The sequence below is a fragment of the Myotis yumanensis genome, unplaced genomic scaffold (genome assembly GCF_028538775.1).
Source record: "Myotis yumanensis isolate MYYU_CA2020_CCGP unplaced genomic scaffold, mMyoYum1.0.hap1 SCAF_3, whole genome shotgun sequence".
NCBI classification, from domain to species: domain Eukaryota; kingdom Metazoa; phylum Chordata; class Mammalia; order Chiroptera; family Vespertilionidae; genus Myotis; species Myotis yumanensis.
The window spans coordinates 176,318,546-176,340,371 of record NW_027223754.1 but is presented as its reverse complement, the minus strand read 5'-3'; the positions used below and the strand labels follow the sequence as shown (position 1 = coordinate 176,340,371).

The following is a 21,826-nucleotide window of genomic DNA, read 5'->3' as shown; positions in this document are numbered from 1 at the left end:
TTACATATAGCATATGCTATGTGACTGTTGAGCATTCTGATTATAGCTCAGAGGGCAGTTGTCACAGTTGTACTGAAGCATAAGTCAGTACTCATGTCCAGAAAACAAGTAGATATATCAGAATCATCTGCCTCTTAACACTTCTAAACACATGTGCTTCTGATATACTAGTTTTTGTTTGTTTATTATAATTTACTTAGTTTCTCCTAGATTTGGTTTCCTCAACTGTAAAGTAGGCAAAATAATTTTTTCCTGAGAAAAAGGACAAGTAAATGAGATAATATATGATGGGAGAGTATAAATTGCAAAGTATAAGATAAATGTAAAATCTCATCACCACTATTTTAGATCATTTGGTCTTTATTATCCTTTATTCCTAAATTTTATTTTTCCCTTAAGCAAATACAATGGCTAGGAGGGAAGGAAATAATTTTCTTGCCTACTTACTTAACTACTTCTGCTCAATGAAATATAGTTAGACGCAAAGTGATATCCCCTTAAATATGTATACATATACTGGAGGCCCAATGCACAAAATTCGTGCAAGGGGCTCAGCCCTCACAGCCCGGCTTTGTCCGGAAGGATGTCCAGTCATTTGGCTATCTGGTCTAATTAGCATATTACACTTTTATTATTGTAGATATATAGTACTTATCAAACATTTAAGTTTCCAATATCTAAGTAAAAAATTTTTAATAAAGTGGAAGTCTTTTTCATAACAAATTATTTATTCTCTATGTGTTCCTTTTCTGTGCAACTCCTCCAACTATTTATCTTGTATTTATATTTGTCTTTTAACAATAAGGTTTATTACTTGAAAATACTGGGTAGGCTCTTATAATTTTAAAAAAATTAAGATTTTTCTTTATTGATTTTTTTTTTTTTTTTTTTTTTTTAGAGAGAAAGAAAGGGAGAGGGAGAGAGAGAGAGAAAAAAAATCTACTTGAGAGCAGAACATTAATCAGCTGCCCCTTACTTGGGGTCAAGCCCTCAACCGGGACATGTGCCCTGACCAGGAATCAAACCCGCAACTTTTCCATGCACAGGACAATGCTCAACCAACTGAGTCACACTGACCAGGACATAATATATAGTTTTAATTCATCTTAAAGGAAAAATGACTTTTTTAAAAGTTGAGGGCAACCAAAAGCAGTGGCTGTTCACAGCTAGTCTTCAAAAGTAGACTAAAAATCACTAGTATTTTCCAAGTCAGTGAAGTATTTGTTTTTTATACCAGTGGGACTCTGAGTTTCTTTAGATCTTTTGACAATTGATGCAGAAACAGAGACACCTCTTAAATTATTCATCTTTCCAGTAGAAATGATCCCCACTTGACTTTTCTGAAGATCTAAGCTCCCACATAATTCAAGCCCACAGTCAACTAAAGGTAAAAACACAAAGTAGGTTTTACCATTGCATGGGTCTGAGGTAAGTGGGAGAAAAAGATATGTTTCCTAAAACTAAATTTAGCAAAAACTCAAAAGTGCTATCTTTTACCTGGTTGTGGAAGAATATTTTTAATAAAATACAGCTTTGTTTCCTAAATGATGTAGTGCTCACCTATGGTTGGGTGAAGCCGCAGAAATTTGTACTAATCAAATACCTAGAGAGAGACAGGATATTACTTACAGGCCTACGTCATTACCAGAAACGAAAAATGTCTACACATTATCCAGATCTCCCTCGATGTTACCGCTACAGCTTGGTAATAGAATCAGTCGATTACAGTAAATGCCGGCAAGCCAATTCTAATTTGGGGGCTATTTGTTCAAACAAAGTCTCTACTCTGACTTTGAGCAAAAAGGTTTTCTGTGCTCACAGAGCTCTTTTTTCTTTCTTTCTTTCTCCTTCTTGATGTTTGTGTCTGGTTTTGAGAGCTCAAGGATGAACTTATTTTCTGTTTCAGGTTAAAAAAAAAAAGAAGAAGAAGAAGAAAAGGAAGAGAAAAACTGTAGTCAGCGAATGTGATGATTTTAAGGACAGTGGGATCATATGTGACTATAAAGTCCCAGAAAGGCATTGAGAGCCAGCTGGAGAGGGCAGCTGTGGGATACGGGGACAGGCATCTTAACAGATGGGTGAGCCCATTGGCCAAGCAAGCTCTCATCGACTTTGGTTTGATCTTTCCCCTAGTTAGTACTTTCACCTCAGATGTTTATTTCAAAGGCCATAAAACACGGAGAAATAAGGAAAAGATCAGGTTTTAAGGAATTACCTCTTCTGTGCCCTGGTTGGTTTGACTCAGTATTTAGAACATCCGCCAGGGGACTAAAGGGTCACAGGTTCAATTCCTAATCAAGGAAACATACCTCGGTTGTGGGATTGTCCCCAGGCCTATCTGTGTGCCATATGTCGCTCTCACACTTTCTCTCTCTCTCTCCCTCTCTCTCTCTCTCTCTCTCTCCCCTCCCCCCTCCCTTCACCCTCCCTCTCATTCTCTCTGGAAATCAATGGAGAAAATATGCCCAGGTGAGGATTAAGGAAAAAAAAAAGAAATTACCTCCTCTGTGATCAGAGGGAAATGCCCCAAGTAGGCTTTCTATAACTACTTGTCATCTGAGAAAACGAACCTAGGAATTGCCCTCATGGTGTTCACAGGACATCCCCTAAATCTATTACAGGTCACAGAGCTTTCCTTAAATCAGTAAGTCCTGATTTAAGAGCCTGGGATATGCTCTTTATAATCACTTCCAGGGAATAACAAAGTAGTTTTTGTGTCTAAGATACCCAGATCTTTCACAGGCATGGAACACAAGAGTATGTTATGCCTCCTGTCATAGTTGCAATAACTTCTAACTCCTTTTTTTAAAAATTTCTTTATTGGTTAAGGTATTACAAATGTGTCCTCATCCCCCCATTAACCCCCAACCCCCCCCCCCCCCCACACACACTCATGCTCTCATCCCCCTGTTGTCCATGTCCATTGGTTTGGCTTATATGCATGCATACAAGTCCTTTAGTTGATCTCTTCCCCTTACCCCCTCCCTCCCCTACTTTCCCTCTGGGGATTGATAGTCTGATCGCTGTTTCTCTGTCTTTGGATCTGTCCCTGTTCATCAGTCTATGTTGTTCTCTATATTCCACAAATGAGTGAGATCATGTGGTATTTATCTTTCTCTGACTGGCTAATTTCACTTAGCATAATTCGAACTCCTTTTAGAGACATCACTTGGACCTGCTGTCCCTCAGTTAGGGCTCACAGTGTGCTTGGGGACAGAGAAGGGCTGAGGATTGCCTGCCAAGGAAAGGTGTGCACAAGGAGGTTACAGGGCCTGTTCTGGCTGCCTCTTATGTGTCCAAGCTGCGTGTGGGCCCTTTACGCTGTTGCAACAATGACTTCCTTGGCCTTTCAAGAAGAACTCCTTCTGCTCCAAAATTAAACTGATCTTCTTAGGTAGGAAAGAACAGGGCAAGAGCAGCATTTGTTTTATTCCATTTGTTTTCTTCATCTCAGCTTTTCTACACTAAAGGCCGCTGCAGTTTTGTTCCTTGGGTGACAGAGATGGAGAGAACCTATTAGATTGCCAAACATGTCCGCTCTAAATGCAGCAGAAACATCTAAATTAGTAGCTGTGGTCATTTTGGCTTCTTTCTTGTTTAGGAAGTAAGCAGATTCCCTTGCTTTCCTACATCAGCACAAATGTTCTTTAGTGCTGGACATCCAGCACTCCTTTGCATTTGCTTTTGAACTTTGGGAGTTGCTGGCTTTTTCTTTTTCTTTTTTAACATCATTATGCATTGTTTAATATTTTTAATTGAATTTATTGGGGTGGCGTTGGTTAACAAAACCATACAAGTTTCAAATGTACAGCTCAACAAAACATCACCTGCACACTACATCCAAGCAGAGTCTCTTTCCAGCCTCATTTTCCCCCTTTGCTCAATGTTTTTATTTTTATATGTTTTACAACAATTGTCATGCTGGAAATAACATCAGAGGAGGTAGGAGGTAGACTCTCACAGCCAAAGGAGGGGAAAATGAGACAAAATAGTAAGGCCAGATGAAGAACCATTTTAGGAATAGAAATTATTTTTGTTTTTATATTATAATTTATTTCATACTTAGTTTTATAAATTTGATATGCCTTTCTTGCTTCATACTGCTGCTTTCACGCATTGTAAAGACATTTACATAAATCCCTCGTAGATAAACCAAAGAACTCCCACCCCCGTGTGTAAATAGAGGACACTCCGTGAGCAAGCTGTCAGAATCCCACCAGACAGAAATTCAACACCTCAAGAGAAATCTTCTACCAAAAGAACTTGCCAATAACTCTATAAGCCATAAAAGGTTGGATTTTACTTTAATCATGGTAGCTTTGTGTAGTATTTCTAAATCTTAGCATTACTTTGGGCTTACATTTACACTACTGTGTGGCAAATCTATGCTCTCCTGGCAAATTTGTCTGCCTCCGGCAGAAAAATATATAAACCACATTAAATTGCTTTATTTTTTTACACAAAAGAAGTTGAGCGTAAAGATTGGCATAGGCATACACATTCTGAAGAGAGGGTAAGGGAAGAATTCAGTGTTTTCCTTGGGTTGTAGGATACCTGGATTTAAAAAAAGAAAACTGTACCAAACTTAAAAATGTTTAAGCAATCATGGCTGAGCATTTATACAATTTCAGGCTGTATCCACAGCATGCAACCATCCTGAAAAATCCTGGAACCTTGACCAGATACACAGCACAGGCAAAGATGCACTATCAGGGGGCTCTCCAGCCACATTCTCAACACAACTGGGCTCTTACTACACCTCGGAAATCTCCTCACTAAGTAAGTGAACATCCACCATTGATCAGGTGGCCTTGTGATTCCTTCTCCACTCACTTAATTGTGGTGCCGAGGCCTCTTCCTGGAGCTTATTAGGGCTTTCAAGCTTTGGAAGGATCATCTGAATTGATTCTATCCCTTGTCAATCAAGAGAAGCATCTATCCTATGTCTTCCTGGAAATACAAGTTCTGAGGGATGTTCATACTACTCATTAAGTTTGGACAGGAGTGAGTTCAATGGTCAAGTAAACTTGGGAAATGCTGAGGTAAGCACAGATAACTAGGTTCCTTTGTTATGAGAATCATGAATATACTAATCTACTGTTGTGACTCTTCCAAAAGGGACTAGAGCAGCGGTCCTCAACCTGTGGGTCTTGACCCCTTTGGGGGTCGAACAGCCCTTTCACAGGGGTCACCTAAGACCATCGGAAAACACATATATAATTACATATTGTTTTTGTGATTAATCACTATACTTTAATTATGTTCAATTTGTAACAATGAAATTGGGGGGTCACCACAACATAAGGAACTGTATTAAAGGGTCGCGGCATTAGGAAGGTTAAGAACCACTGGACTAGAGTATTCAGAATTTCCCTAGAAACTCTTCTTTGGCAGTATTTTCCCAACACAAAAGATACCATGGATATACATGGAAGACTAGTTTAGAAAAAGAAACAGTTACTTTAAGCTGTTGTAACTAAACAGCATGACTACAACAATATGATCTAAGAAGTAGGAAATGAAGTGAGATTTACCTGCAGTTATTGTGGTAACTTTGCCCTCATGAATGACTCCTAGACATCATCAGTGGTGCTGGCTTTTCACTCACTGTTCCCTCAAGGATGCTAATGCAATCAAGGTCGCTGAAGTCTGGGTGACAAGTAGAGTTCTGCACCTTGTATTGTTATCAATGGTGGCAATAGCCCTGGGGGAAGTGATTTCTCAGCAGTAGTGGTGGGAATAGGGTTGAACTTCTGAACCTAAAAGTCACGTTAAAAATAACATATATGGCAAAACAAATTTAAAAATGGTTGGAATAAGGGAAAGTATTGATATGTTCATGTCTACGTGTTAGTATGTTAGTAATCACTGCAGATGCTGAAATGGTTTCCATTTTGTAAACTTCTGGAGGCCGAGATATACCCTTGCTCATTTTTTGTGCATCTTAAAGTACTTACCAGGGTCTTTTGTTTAAATAAGTCAAAATAACTTATCAGAACTTTGACCATCCCATATCATGCGATTGTTACACCCCATTTTATCTACAAAGATGTAAAACTGAAATTAACATTAAACTTTAAAAATAACTTGAAGGGTTTTCTTTTAAAACTCACAATTTGCCGAAAACCGGTTTGGCTCAATGGATAGAGCATCAGCCTGTGGACTGAAAGGTCCCAGGTTCGGTTCTGGTCAGGGGCATGTACCTGGGTTGTGGGCACATCCCCAGTAGGAGATGTGCAGGAGGCAGCTGATCGATGTTTCTCTCTCATCGATGTTTCTAACTCTCTATCTCTCTCCCTTCCTCTCTGTAAAAAATCAATAAAATGTATTTTTTAAAAACTCACAATTTAATAAACTATTTTGAATATGGCAATAAACTAGGTTTGCCTTTTTAATGTATGAATGTTTATGTGCCATCTTAACCAATAATTATTCTAGAATTCTTACTGTGTATACGGATGTATAGTTTTCTCAGATATGTACCTAAGCTTCTTTAGGAAAAATGATTTTGTTGGATCAGTCTATTCCTGGGAAAGCTGTGGTTGCCCAGGTGAGCAGACATATACATTGCTTGACACAGGTGCCTTCCTTTCTGTCTTTCATCACTACATTCTCAATGGCTCCCTGTATGGCCTGTTATCTGCCTCCTTACCATCTCCTTTCAGGTTACTGTGTAGCTGATGTCCTTTTTTCTTTGCAGTAGTAGAATTGACTTAATTGCCTCTATATTTGAATGTAATGCATCTTTTTTCCTGCCTTTTTATTTATTTTTAGAGGCATATTCACTCAGAGGCTTCTCCCTCTTGCTAATCTGTGTGTGTGTTTGTGTATTAATCTTTGGCCCCCATGTTAAGAGAAGCATTGATTTGAGTTAATCACGAAATAATCTTAACATGCTAACTACAAGGAGATAGATTTTATCATTTATGTTAAAGAATAGCTTCATCTATCTTTTTGGAGCAAAAAACAAGGGGAGTACATTACAGAAGAAAAGATGCTAATAAACTCCTATTTTTGAAAAGTGGAAAAAATGTAACTCAGTACAAGCTAAGGAAGTTGAAAATTAGATGATATTGTTATAATTTGGTACCATCAAAAATGATTAAATTGAATACAGAAGTACATGCTGTGAAAGCTCTACAATTTTTGCATTGTGAAATTCCCTAAGAAAATAGAAGGGAATCAAAGAATGAGAGGAGATGTGTGGTAGTTATTTTTTTCCAGCTTTATTGAGACATAATTGACAAAGAGAAGAAAAACTAGTTGTTGCTTTATTATTTAGGTTTAATACCATATGATGCTTATTACTTTACTCTGCTATTTTTAAGTTATGGCCACTTACTTTTTTTAAATCACTGCAGTATTTCAATATGTCCTGCTTATGGACCAAATAACATAAAAATTGGGGGGAAATTTTCTTTCAATGACTTTTTGGGTTCCTGGACCATACATACTATATCATTAAAATATTTATTATTTCAAGACTCATGTGAGTGTGTGTGTGTGTGTGTGTGTACAATTCTTCCTAAAGCAGCTTTTATGACCTGGTTATAAATGCCACTTCATTGTAATGGAAGGTTTCCTTCTGTTAATGATTATAACATTGTGCTAAGTGTGGCTCCAAATGAAAACAATAGCAGGGATCTCTTATGTTTCATTTCCCAAGTCCTAGACAAGATAATGATACTGTGAAGTTTCCTTTGTAAATCACATATTATCTTTAGTACATGTGGATAAAATTTAGGGGGGAAATTTGATTCTTTTGAGCATGGAAATGGTTATTTTTGCAATAAAGGTTATCATTAGGTAGCCAATAAAGGAAAAATGTCTCTAGTTTCATCAGTCCCTGTTGTTGAGCCAAGCTACTGACAATGGCTTATATTTGTATGCTTTGTCGTTTTTTGAGTGCCAGTCATTATTTCATTAGAACCTCACAATTAGTCTGTGAAATAAAAAGGGACAAAGAGGCCATGAAAGCCCTGAAAGTTCAAGAATTTGTTCAGAATCATGCAGCAAATTAGTTTCAGGGTTAGGTTTGCCAACCTGCTTTACCACCTGCCCCTTCAGATATAGATTGTATTATCAGTAGCTAACTCAATCAAGTAGATTAATACTGTGGTCATAGCTAACATTTTTAAATAATACTTTATGTTTCTTCTATATTCATTATTTAATTTCATCTTTACAACAACCTGTTGAGATTGATGGAATTATAACCATTCCCATTGAAATATAAAGACTTGGGGGTTCAGCAATATTATGTGACTTTGGTCTTGGTTGTGGAAGATTCGAGCTTGAATCCATGCCCTTTGATTCCTGCTCACTTCCTTATCCACGACTCCATGCTGCTCAGATGCCACTCCAGTGCAGAAATTTATATTTACCTTTATAATAATGTATGTTTACTTCTCTGTAGAAAAGCATCTTTTCTATATCTTTCTTACAGAGACAAAATTAGTTCACATTTCCTGAACCAGAATCCCTGAGAGGTGACCAAGAAAACAGCAGGGATCATCCAAATATAGATAACTCTGAACTTTAACACACATTCCTTAAGATATATGTGATTCTAAATCACAGCAATAGCCCAAAGGCAGAAAGAAAGACTTTTCTATTTGATTTTTATTTGCTCAGTTTTACTGATTTATTTGAGATTTTGTTTACCTCTCTCGGCTGCTAACTTTTATATTTTTACCCTATAAGAGCATAATCCTAGTATGTGTCCAGAAAATTGTGAAAGACTTGTAGAGGTCTGATACAATGCAAATGATTCTCATCCGTGGAAATGCAAATTATTTCCAGCAGAATGCAAGTGATTAGTGCCCTGTGGATACTGACCAGTTCTGCTTCCATTTGTAAATTCATCTCAACAGTCCCCTGAATTCTTCTCTGAACTGGTTACAACATGTTACTGGTTCTCTCATTGATTCATGAGTTAAACAAAATCTTTAACATCTGTTTCATTTATATGTGTATCACACCCTGATTTTACCTTTAAATTGGGAGGTGAGTAAAGTGCTCGAAGCTCAAGAGCAAACCGTGAGTGGAACTAGCACACTCTGCTGCCTTCCTGGGCCCCCTCAGGGCTGGGACACTGCTGGCCCTTCTTTATTGATGACCTGGATCTTGAAAGAACTGTAAAGCTCTGTCCAACCCAAAGTCTAAATAAGACATTGGTCTTCCAGAACATCCTAGCCTTATACCTTATTTGGGAATATCTGATAATATTGGGAATAAGTATAATTTGGGTCCTTGGAACCATATGGTAGGCCAGCTTTGGGCCTTTTCAGAGCAAGCAGACCACACTGAGTATTATTTAAATACTTTAGGTTTCTTCTGTGACCATTTCACTGACCTTGAAACTAATCCATTCATATTCTGTGCAGCACCGTTCCAGCGTGAGGGGCTGATTAGGAACAGGTTTCCCTGCTGGCATCCTTCATTTACACCAATTACTGCTGCTTATAGTTGGAAACAAGAATGTAAAACAAATTCTATGTCCTGAATGTAGGCAAGATTAGCATAAACTTTTTATGGATGAGCACAAGTCTCTCAAGGATGTGACTATTGTAATAGAATTTTTAAATTTGTAATTAATGTTACAAATAATTCTAACTTTATTCTGTAAATTCTTAGGCATAATATTTGTTATTTTTTCCTGAAACTGAAGACTAAAGTTCAAACTTTCCTACTTTTCATCTGAAGTTCCCTAGAATCCATAGAGCCAAGATCACTTGTCAATGAATGGGAAATACGATTCTACCCCAATACATTTTGTGGTGTTGAGAAATCGCTAATATTTTCAAGGTTTCTTGAACAAAAATTCCTGACAAACTGGGTTAAGGGATGGCTGACCAGTAGTGACCATGCCTTGGAAGTTAGGAATAGTGAATTACTCCTGAGAAATGTACAGGTTTATCTCCCCCTGGAGGCACTTATTTATATTTCAAAATGTAATAAAATTCTGAGCCATACATTTATATTCCAAAGAGTGGTAACACCTAGAAACCTGATTTTCTATTCAATAGAGGGTTTGTTCACATTAAAAAGATTAAGTTTTTCTCGCCCTACCGGAGTGGCTCTGTGGTTGACCATCAACCTACGAACCAGGAGTTAATGGTCTGATTCCCGGTCAGGGCACATGCCCTGGTTGCAGGCTCCATCCCCAGTGGGGGAGTTGCAGGGGGCAGCCGATCAATAATTCTCTCTCATCATTGATGTTTCTATCTCTCTCACCCTCTCCCTTCCTTTCTGAAATCAATAAAAATCTTTAAAAAATAAAAGATAAAGTTTCTCTCCCTCTTTCAGTACCTTTAACCCTATACCTTTAAGCTTCAGTTTCATCATTTCAGCGGTCCTCTCCTAGACTATGGACCCTGCACACACAGGGTGACATCCGCCCCATCACACTGCCAGAAGGAGAACTGGGGCATGGCAAACCCACACTAAGATGTTCTGTGAGCAGCTCATCAGCCTGCCTTTGATCCAGAAGCCTCATGCTTGCTGTCAGGAGAAAATAAATCAACAGGGATATTCAAAATTAATCAAATAGAATGTTACAGAGAGTTTCATTTACAATTTTTTGCAAAGTGAGAACTGTTTTAGTTCACTTGAATTATGCTTTCATTTGCATTTTTGTTTACCTATGCTCAGCTTTTTATATAAAGCTGAGTTATCTGTAAAATGGTGATAAAAATGCTTCCCTACTCTCTCAAAATTTGTACATTATTTCCACATGAAAAGAATTCTAATTCTTAAGATTTACTCTATCTTCCGTGATAACTTGAAACAACTCACGAATCAGGATGCAAGTTGAGAAAGGAGTAATTCAATGAAAAGAATCAGAGAAATAAGGGACGTTCATTGGCCCGCACCTCTTGCACTCATTATCTTACTCTAGGTTACCAGACATAAAACCCCACCGTCTACCTCTACCTCCTCTATTTTCTCAACTTCCTGTCTTGAACTAGCCTGGGCTCAGTTTTACCCTGCCCTGAAGGCTGAGATTTGTATATGAGACTCTTGAGATCATCAAAACACTTTCCAACCTAAAAGTGTGAGTTCTATGTCAGCCAGGAAGAGAGACATGAATAAACTTAGATTGAGAGCCATGAGGGAAAAACGAACAAACAAGAAACTGAGACACTATAAATTCCTTGGATCACACTGCCCTTGGGGAGAGCTGCTTGTCTATAAGGTTCCCTCTTTTCATAATAACTACCCACCCTATAGGGCAGCAATCTTGGGCAAGTCCAACCAACCTCCTGTTTTCACCACCTTTCATGCTGTGCCACCTCTCTGCTGAACAGTGTTGCAGGGCTCTCTGTCCCTCACCCTTCCCACTACCCTCCTTTTCCAAATGAAAAGTACAACAGTAATTGACACTTAAAAGTCCATTTACAAGGCACTTCCACTTCTCTCCTGCACCCAACCTTTCAGTGTTTGGTAGGACAGGGATCATCAACCTCATTTTTCAGAAAGAGAACAGGCTGAAGAAAGTCATCCATGTCCTCCCACTGCAGTTGAATAGACTCGTGTAACTGACAACCTCTTTGACACTCAGTTTTCGAATCAGTGAAAGAAGCTGTTGACTGGATGCCTTCATAGACCACTCTAGTTCTAAGAATCTGTGATTGTAACTAAGAATCTAAGATTCTCAACTCCTAAACCCAAGGATCAACTAAAGAAGCCATATTTCCATTTGAACGGTGCCTTCTGGAGACAATTCCCCACCTTTGTAGGAATCTGTTAGTCATCTGCTAGATGGAACTTTTAGGCCAGGTGGAAAGCTGCCTGGTTAGTGGGAAAGAAACAATGGTTTTAAAATTTATTGAGTGTTATCATGTGCAGACACTCCGCCAAACATAATATCCGTGTTAGCCTCTTAAACCCTTCAGGATACAGGTGCCTAAACACACTGTTCCTTAACTTTGCGTTCAGTAAAAAATAACTTTTTCTTTTGGTGTGCAATTCTATAAAGAGATGAGGTTTAGGTTGACTTTTCAAGTCTTTTGCATATTGATGAAAAGATTATGGTTACTCCACTGAATTGCCTTTGCATTATCAAAAAATGAGTTGGTCACATTTGTGTCAATTTATTCTGCTCATTATTCTAAATGTTTACTTTTATACCAATACCACACTGTCTTGGTAACTGTAGCTTTATATTAAGTCTCAAAATCAAGTACTTAAGTCTTTCTTTTTTAAAAAATTTATTTATTGTCTAAAGTTTTACATATGTCTCCTTTTTCCCCAATTGACACCCCCCTTCCTCAGCCATTCCCACCCGGGGCAAGCCCCACCACCCAGTGTCTGTGTCCATTGGTTATGCTAATATGCATGCATACAAGTCCTTTGGTTGCTCTCTAACCCCCCACCTCCCCTGCCATTTGTCTCTAGATCTATTCTTGTTCATCAAATTATGTTGATCATTATATCCCACATATGAATAAGATCAAGTGATATTTACCTTTCTCTGACTGGCTTATTTCACTTAGCATAATGTTCCCCAGTTCCATCCATGCTGTTGCAAATGGTAAAAGTTCCTTCTTTTTTTATAGCGGCGTAGTATTCCATTGTGTAGATGTACCACAGTTTTTTAATCCACTCATCTGCTGATAGGCACTTAGGTTGTTTCCAAATCTTAGCTATTGTAAATTGTGTTGCTGTGAACATAGGGGTGCATATATCCTTTCTGATTGGTGTTTCTGGTTTCTTGGGATATAGTCCTGGAAGTGGGATCACTGGGTCAAATGGGAGTTCCATTTTTAACTTTTAGAGGAAACTTCATACTATCTTCCACAGTGGCTGCACCAGTTTGCGTTCCCACCAGCAGTGCACTAGGGTTCCTTAAAAATATGAAACGCTTTATGAATTTGCATGTCATCCTTGCACAGGGGCCTTGCTAATCTTCTCTGTATCATTCCAATTTTAGTAAATGTGCTGACGAAGCGAGCACAAGCAGTTAAGTCCTTCAAGATTGTTTGGCCATTCTACATATTTTGCATTTCCATGTATATTTGAGAGCCAATTTGTCAGTTTCTATAAAAAAACTCCTCAGAGCCCTGACTGGTTTGGCTCAGTGGATAAAGCGTCAGCCTGCGGACTGAAGGGTCCCAGGTTCTATTCCAGTCAGGGGCATGTACCTTGGTTGCAGGCACATCCCCAGGAGAGGGTGTGCAGGAGGCAGCTGATCGATGTTTCTCTCTCATCAATGTTTCTAACTCTCTATCCCTCTCCCTTCCTCTCTGTAAAAAATCAATAAAATATATTTATTAAAAAAAAAACTCCTCAGATTTTGATTGGAATTTTATCAACTCTCTGGATCAATTTGGGAATAATGACATCTCACCAATATGAGTTTTTCAACTTATAAGCATGGTTTATCTCTCCATCTGTTTAGCATTTCTTTCTCTCAGTAAGTTTTTATATTTTCAATATAGAAGTTCTATAATTTTGCTAAAATTTTCCCTAAATAGTTTTATGCTACTTAAATGGCATCTTTGAAATTCCTTTTTTAATTGTTTAGTGCTAGTGTATAGGAAGACAATCTTAGTATATTAATCTTCTATCTGGCAAGCTTGCTAAATTGACTTGCTAGTGTTAGTAGGTTTTATTATTGTCTTGGTAGAGTGCTTGGGATTTTTTTACATATACAATCATGCCATTTGTGAATAAAGACCATTTACCTCTTGTCTAATCTGTGTACTTTTAAATTTTTTCTCTTGCCTTATTCTCCGGACTAAGACCTCCAGCACAATATTGAGTGTAAGTGCTAAGAATAGACGTCCTTTCCTTGTTCCCAATTTTAGCCTTTGATCATTAAGTATAATTAAAGCTGTATGTTTTCTGCTGGTGTGTTTACTGTCGATGAGCACTATTTTTAATTCTTTTCTTCCAGTCATAGAATGGGTTAGCATAAATATTTTCATACATTAATTTAAATTTGCGACTAACTTTTCACCTTGTCCATTACAAGTCACCCTTAACAGAACTGGCTCTACCTATGAAGAAAAAATCCATAATGTGGCACTGCTGGGATTTAGAAGCAGTGGCCTCAAAGATCTAGTGAATACAAAGTATTTCAAAGTAGCAAATAAGGACAGGGTTGGAACTAAAATTACAGAGTACTTCCTCTCAGACCCCATGTGAGGCCTTTTATGTGTGTCATCTCCACTTCTTTTCTTATCTGTGCAGAGTCTGAACTTTTATTTATTTATTTATTTCTATTAATCCTCACCCAAGGATATTTTTTCCATTGAATTATAGAGAAAGTGGAAGGGAGGGAGGGAGGAGAAAGAGAGAGAAACATAAACATGAGAGAGACACATCAATTGGTTGCCTCTTGCTCTTGCCCTGACCAGGCCCGGGGATTGAACTTGCAACCCAGGCACATGCCCTTGACCGGGAATCAAACCTGAGACTCTTTGGTGTGTAGGCCAATGCTCTAAGCTTTGAGAACACCAACCAGGGCCAGAATCAGAACTTTGAAATAATTCTACAGATGATCCCCGACTTATGATGGTTCAACTTACAATTTTCAACTTTACAATGGTGTGAAAGCAATGCATTCAGTAGAAACTAAACTTTGAATATTAATTGTGATCTTTCCCAGGCTACAAAAATGCGGTATAATACTCTCTCATGATGGTGGGCATGAAGTGATTTTGCCCAACTGTAGCTCATGTAAGTGTTCTGAGCATGTTTAAGGTAGGCTGGGCTGGGCTATGAGGTAGGTATAAATGCATTTTTGACTTACAATATTTTCTATTTATGATGGGTTTATTGGAGTGAAACCCCATCATAAGTCGGGAAGCCCCTGTATTCCTCCATCTGCAGCAGGGGAGAGTGAAGAGCTCCAAAGCTTTTCTGATCACACCACACAGGCTGGGCTCCTGGGCTGCCTCTCGCTGCTGCTGCAGGGACCCAAACATGATGTTGTAACGGATTCTCCAAGCGAGAGAGGAACAACTGATTTCCTCTCTTGCTGTGATTTTTGACCTGAAAAATGTTTCATTTGTTATCACCATATATTAAGAATTTGTAGTCTCCAGAAAGTTCTAACATATAGTTTGTGTATAGAGTCTATTCAGAAGACTCCCCTCCTAAACTAGATGATATATTTCCATTGTATTTCCAATGGATGCACTTAGGGTCTTTCTGCCCAACCCAATTTTCAGATGAGGAACAGAGGCTTTGGGAGACCACATGGCCTGCCCAGGCTTACACAGCCAGTTACTGACCAGTCCTGGACTGGGGCTCAGTGTTCTAAAAACTCACATGACTTGTCATTTTTACCAGGACTAGCATAACTATTAAACCCACTTACGTCATCAATAACCAGTCTATCACAGTTTTTCACTGACCAAACTCAAATGTTTTCATTCCAAATATGTTGACACCTAATCTAGTTACTCATATATTAAATTACATTTTTAGGCACACCCCCTCTTGCCTTAAAAAGGACAAAAGATGAAGACGGTACCATGACAAATTTTTGGAGAAAGTTGAAAGGTGTTCATGTAGAACAATAGATGTTTTTGCAAGTTATTGTAACATATTGAACACATAGGCTACACAGAACGTAATCAAATTTTCTTCTCTCTGTACATAACAGGTGAGTGGTTATTCAGGCTGGATGGGTGCTCTAACAAGATACAAGAGTCTCTCATTCAGACTTTTTATCATTTAACTCTCAAAATTCCATTTTTTTTAAAGAGTCACAATGTCTAATCTTTATGTATAATTCAGTCAGTTAGGAAAAAAGAAGAAAGCACACTTCTTCATTTGAGAGAGACATTGTTTGGGGAATAATAATAATAATAATAATAATAATAATAAGACAACACAAAGAAACAGAAATTGAGAAGCCCTCCCAGGAGTTCAGATTCCGACTGCAGTTACTAGGGCATTTACTGCCACCAAGTGGTTTGCTAAATCCATTTAATTCTGTAATTGCCGTTTCTTATATTCTCCCCAAACACCAATACTTTTTCAAAGCATCTGTTTTCAGTTTAAATGAAAATACCATGAAACCTTAGACAGGGAATGCTGGAAACTCATCCTAAATGGACACAGTAACAAGTCCTTAATTGCTGGGTGGGAAAGTGTGGTAAATCTTTATTTGCTTTTTCTAAACTTCTTTTATTGAAACAGACAAAAAACTGGGGTGACAAAAATGCTTTTACTCAACACATGGGAAGGCAGTGTCACTGCTGGTAAACAAAGGGAAAATCCCTTTGGAAACTACAAATGTTTCATGAAAACATTTATATCCTTTGAATGGGGTCTGATTTCTAGTAAGTGTTGTTTTTACAAAACACATGGTGAAGTTAGTCCTGCCATGTCCTACCCTACCCCCAACTCTCCACCTTCTGGAGATTCCTGGGGAGTATTTAGAGAGTGGGTCTTTAAAGTAGTAGGAGGTTTTATCCATGTCATGATACCTATTTGGAGACCATGGGAACTAGCTCACAGTGAACATGCAGAACAGATCACTTCTTCCTATTGCAGCATTTCCCATCGTCACCCCCAACTGTCAAAAAACAGTTGACATTAAAGACAAGTGCAGGGGTGGGGGTGCATTTTGTAGACTATAGGAGACTATTTAGGCATCAAATAACTCCAGCCACCTCATGTCACCTTGGCAACCAGAGGTATGGTGTTGGAACAAGCCAGCCAGCCAGCCAGCCACTGTGATCTTTGGCCTTGGCTCATTGTCCTAGGAGTCTTCTTGAATCTTTTCTTTAGCTTTTAGCATCTTGTTCAATTTAATCTGACATTAAGCATTAATTGATGGGCCCAAACCCTGCACGCTTACTCAGGCAGTGTTTCTCAATGTGACAAATGACCACCTATGCCAATTTCTAGGGCCCCATCCCAGACCTACTGAAACTCTTCAGGACTCTGAATTTTAGCGAGTACTTCGTGTGATTCTTATGCCCTCAAATTTGGGGATTACTCATCTAAGGGGGTCAGAGAGCAGTGGTTCCCAAACGTTGCTACACAATAGGATAATCTAGGGATCCCTTTAAAAATATTTTTGCCCAGCTCCTCCCCCAGATATCTGGATTGATATGGGTGTGGCCTGGTCATTAGGAGTTTTTTAAACTCTCCATGATTATAATATGTGAAAAAATTTAGGAGCCTGTCATAGAGGATTCTAGATCATCACCTGAGGACTATTTAACAGACAAGGAACTAGCAGATGCCAAAAGGTAATAATATTGCCAAACCCTGCAGCTGTTTTTACTCTAAACTGCTGATGCCATTTAACCAGGATATTATTTAACCCTAATAGTTTCATCAGTGTGAACTGAACACCCTTAGCAGAAGCTTTGAGACTTTGAATGTGTGGCCCTTGGTTTCACATTAATTTCAAAAGGATGCAGGGTATTCTTGTCTGTGGCTCATGTGGGCTAACTCAGACCTGCAGCTAATGGGAGAGGGTGTGAACTGATGGTACCTACTTGAACACCTTTTCAATCATTTTGATTTTAGCCATTCATTCAACAAATATGGACTAATTAGTTCAGGCTTTGCTCATTACTTCGGAAAAACATCCTGACCTATGGACTTCCATAAAAGACCACAGACCAAGTGGCTTAAAGAATAGAAATGTATCTTCTCAGAGTTCTGGAGCCTAGAAGTCCAAGATCGATCAAGATGTCTTCTAAGTTGATTTCTTCTGAGGCCCCTCACCTTGGCTGGCAGGTGGCCACCTGTTGACATGGTCTTTCGCTGTGCATGTGCATCTCTGGTATCTCCCTATGTTCTTCTTATAATAAGACCAGGCATCATGGAGTAGAGTCTGCTCTAGCGGCCTAACTTAGTCACCTTTTCAAAGGCCCTGTCTTGGAAGCCCCTGTAGGGGCTTCAATATATAAATTTGGGGAGAACACAATTCTACCCGTAACAGCTTGTTTCATAATATATAATGAAAATTAAAAGAAATAATGCAGCCCTGGCCAGGTGGCTCAGGCGGTTGGAGCATTGTCCCATGCACCAAAAGGTTGTGGGTGCGAGATGCAACCAATCGATGTTTTTCTCTCTCTTTCCCTTCCTCCTTCTCTAAAATCAATAAACATATCCTCGGGTGAAGATTTAAAAGAATAAATGAATAAATAATGCACCTCAAATTAAAATATTTTTCTTAAGCTCTGGCTCAGTACATTTAGAGTAAAGTGAAATATTGGCTTCCCTGGCTCTGGGCCCTATATCATTATTCTACTCAAAAAGGCTGTTTTGGGGGGTTTTGCCTCCATATGACTTTGGGGCTCAGTCAACTGAAACCTCTGATGTTTTCTTTTTTCACGTGGACTTCTGTTAAACCAAGCCTCACCCATCTGGCAGTCGTGTAGCCAATTTCTTATACCTGAGTTGAAGGATTCATATTTACCTCTACTTTATTTCATCTTCTTGAGATTAATCCAAAATTTTAGGCTTTGGGGGACTTATTTTTCTATCTTTTCCTGACATTCATTGTGTAAACAATCCTTTTGTAGCTATTTTAATTGGGCAAATTTGATGTAAATATTTTCTGATTATTTAAGTTATTGATAAAAATGCTAAAGAGATCAGTACAAGATAGATTCATGCCCTCTTTCCAAGTTAATCTCTCTCTTAATCAAGATTCTTGGTATAGTTTTTAACCAGCTATGAATTCACCCAAGTAATTATTATCCAGCTCACATTTCTTAGTCTTGTCTACAAAGCTGTCAAGGTTACTTAGTCAAATACTGTGCTGAAAGCATCCCCCTGATAGAGGCTAGTGGACTTTATCAAAGTGAGTCTGAAATGCCTTGTTCTTTTTGCTTTGCTGTCTGCCATTTCTTGTCGTCAGTGACAACAAAACTGTGAGTGTCATAATCCTTCCTAGTATTTTGTCTATGACTAATATTATGTTCACTAGTCTGTTATTTTTAAATCTGTTTTTGCAAAATTTTTAAAATTTAGAAAAAATATTAGCCACTAGCCATAATTCTTTAGGGATTATGCTATCCATAAGAACACATTACCTAATGTTTGTGTGCCACTTTTCAAACACTTTATCACACTTGAATTTCATTAGGACACTTAGAAAGAAGATTGATGAGTACAAAGCATGAAAGTGCAGCCCAGCTGGTGTTGCTCAATGCTTGGGCATCAACCTATGAACCAGGAGGTAATGGTTCGATTCCTGGTCAGGGAACATGCCTGGGTTGCAGGCTCAAACCCCAGTGGGTGCCATGCAGGAAGCAGCCCATCAGTGACTCTCTCTCATCATTGATGTTTCTATCTCTTTCTCCCTCTCCCTTCCTCTCTGGAATAAATTTTTTAAAAAAGTTTTTTTTAAACATGGAACTGCAACTTAGCAGAGTTTTCTAGCCAAAGTAGAGAATTTGAGATGGAGATATTTATAATACAAGACAAGAAGTTGAACAGTGGATATATAGAAAAGGGTAGTAAGATCAACAGTGGAGTCCAAACTTGAAATTGGTAGGTAATAGGGAACAAAGGTAGGTTTATGAGGAGAGGAACTATGTAAGGTATTGAGGGCTGTTAAATACATTCTTGCTAGAGTGGTTAAGAGCTTGGATTTGGGCAGAGGGTGGTGATGAGTAAAATCTGCTGAGAAGAAGATTCCACTGCACTTGAGGATAGTTGGAGTATGAGAGGTGAAAGGAAAAGAGAATCAGAAAATTAAGAATTCCAGAGCAGAACTCCTAGAGGACTGAGAAGACAGGTGGCTACTGTGAGCCACAAGGAAGCCAGGGAGAAGCAAGATTTTTAGGAAAATCTTGGAAATTAGATCAGCTTTCCATATTGATTTTTTTTTCAGTTACACAAATGGCATAAAAATATAATTGCAGGCTTGGATAAGGAACACAAAATAAAAACTCTCATCTGATCTGCCACCTGTCACATAATGATAATCATTTTGGTATATTTCCTGCAGGAACCTTGGAGATGGTTCATTTTATACACTATTATATTACATTACAATATATATATCATTGCACATATTTTCCGTGTGGCTACATGGAACTAAAACATTTTAATAGGGGTTTTTTTAGTATTTATTAAATAAATTTATCTTAAGTGACTTAATTCCCTTGCTATTGGTCATGTAGATTGCTATCAATATAAACATACTTGTGTTTACAGGCTTTCCAAAAATATATCTTGAACTGTTTCTTATGATGAATTTCTAGAAGTCCTGAGTCAACATTTATGAATATGTTTCATGACTCTTAAGACACAATATTAATTTGCTTCCAAAAGAGAGTACCAATTTTCACTTCCACCGGCAGTGTCCAACTTGATGTTAATGGGACATTTATATTGTAATGGCATATGGACAATTGAAAGCAAGAGAAATTGAGGCTGGAAATATAGATTTGTGATTTTTTATATGTAAACAATAAAAATCAAACAGGCAAATTTCTCAGGAGAGTGAATGAAAATGAAGAATAACTTTTTAATTTATTATTTATTTATTTGTTTATTTATTTTGTTAATCCTTACCTGAGGATATTTTTCCATTGATTTTTAGACAGAGTGGGAGGCAGGGGGAGAGACAGAAGCATTGCTGTGAGAGAGACACATCCATTGGTTGTCGCCCACATGAACCCTGACCAGGGCCATACATACAGCCTGCAACCTAGGTACGTGCCCTTGACTGGAATTGAACCCAAGACCCTTCAGTGTGCAGGCCAACACTCTATCCACTGAGCCAAACCAGCTAGAGCAAAATGGAGAATAATTTTGGAAGATAAACCTTGCAGGCATATTAGTAAACTTCTCATTGTGCAGATGAGGTGCACAGAATGAACTGGCTGGCCGAAGGTCATAAAAATAACAGGTAATGAGGTTTGGTGGAGCAGGGAAGGGAAGAGGAAGGGAGCTCATGTAAGAGAACAATGACTGTGCATTGTCATAGGAGTTAAAGACTAAACCTTGTCAAACAGACGGTGTCAGCATCACTGTGTCAAAAAGCAGCAAAGAATTTTTTTTTTTAAATTAAACACTGAGAAAGGAAAGTAAATTATTGGACTAGGAAAGGGGGTGGTCTCTGACTTACAGATTCTCCTTCGATGTTTCTTAAGTTCTGAGAACTGGCTGTTACCCAAACTCACAGATAGACTTTTAAACATTTACAAGCACACAAACACTATAAGCTCCCTAGTTCTGCCCAAGGAAATAGTCGCCAAGAGTAAAAGGGAAAAAGTCAACATTCTTTATGACTCTGACCACCTATAAATTATTACTAGTCTCAGGTTGTGAACTGTGTTTAAAAGCTATTCATTTAATAGCGCATTCAATCAAATGTTTTCGTTTCGTGAATTTTGGTATATGACTTCACCCAGCACAAGAATAAAAAAGCAAATTGGACCAATTAAATCTAAGAGCAGTATCCAGGGTCAATTTCTCCATCTACAAGGATGATGCTTTGGATATTTTCAGACACTCATGCCTCTCTGGGCAAGTTGAAATAACCTGTATTTCACTTTAAGGATTCCAGGAACAGAGAGAAGGACAGTGTTCCTGGAAGGATAGGAAATGAAAGCAAACCTGTCTGGGATGATGTGGATCTGGATAAACAGGACGCTGCAATTAACCACATGGTTTTCCCCTCTCTCTCTCTCTCTCTCTCTCTCTCTCTCTCTCTCTCTCTTCCTCCTCCCACCACCTCCATTTTCATGGTCTCCTGACTGCTGTCTCTCTGTGTTTGTGGCTCATGGCTCATGTCACATTTCCTTTAACTTTTACAAGCCTTGGCATTTCCTCTTTAAAGTGTTATTTCTCTCTTGCTTAAATTGTCACTGTGTTGTGTTTGTCACACTCT

The 21,826-nt window shown here is 38.4% G+C and overlaps 1 non-coding gene across 1 annotated transcript; it reads right to left on the bottom strand.

Moving 5' to 3' along the window:
• Positions 1-12,851: 12,851 nt before the first annotated feature.
• LOC139007744 (U6 spliceosomal RNA) lies at positions 12,852-12,958 on the bottom strand. Its single transcript, XR_011470908.1, has one exon. It is a non-coding gene; the product is annotated as a U6 spliceosomal RNA (small nuclear RNA).
• Between the last annotated feature and the right edge of the window lie 8,868 nt (positions 12,959-21,826).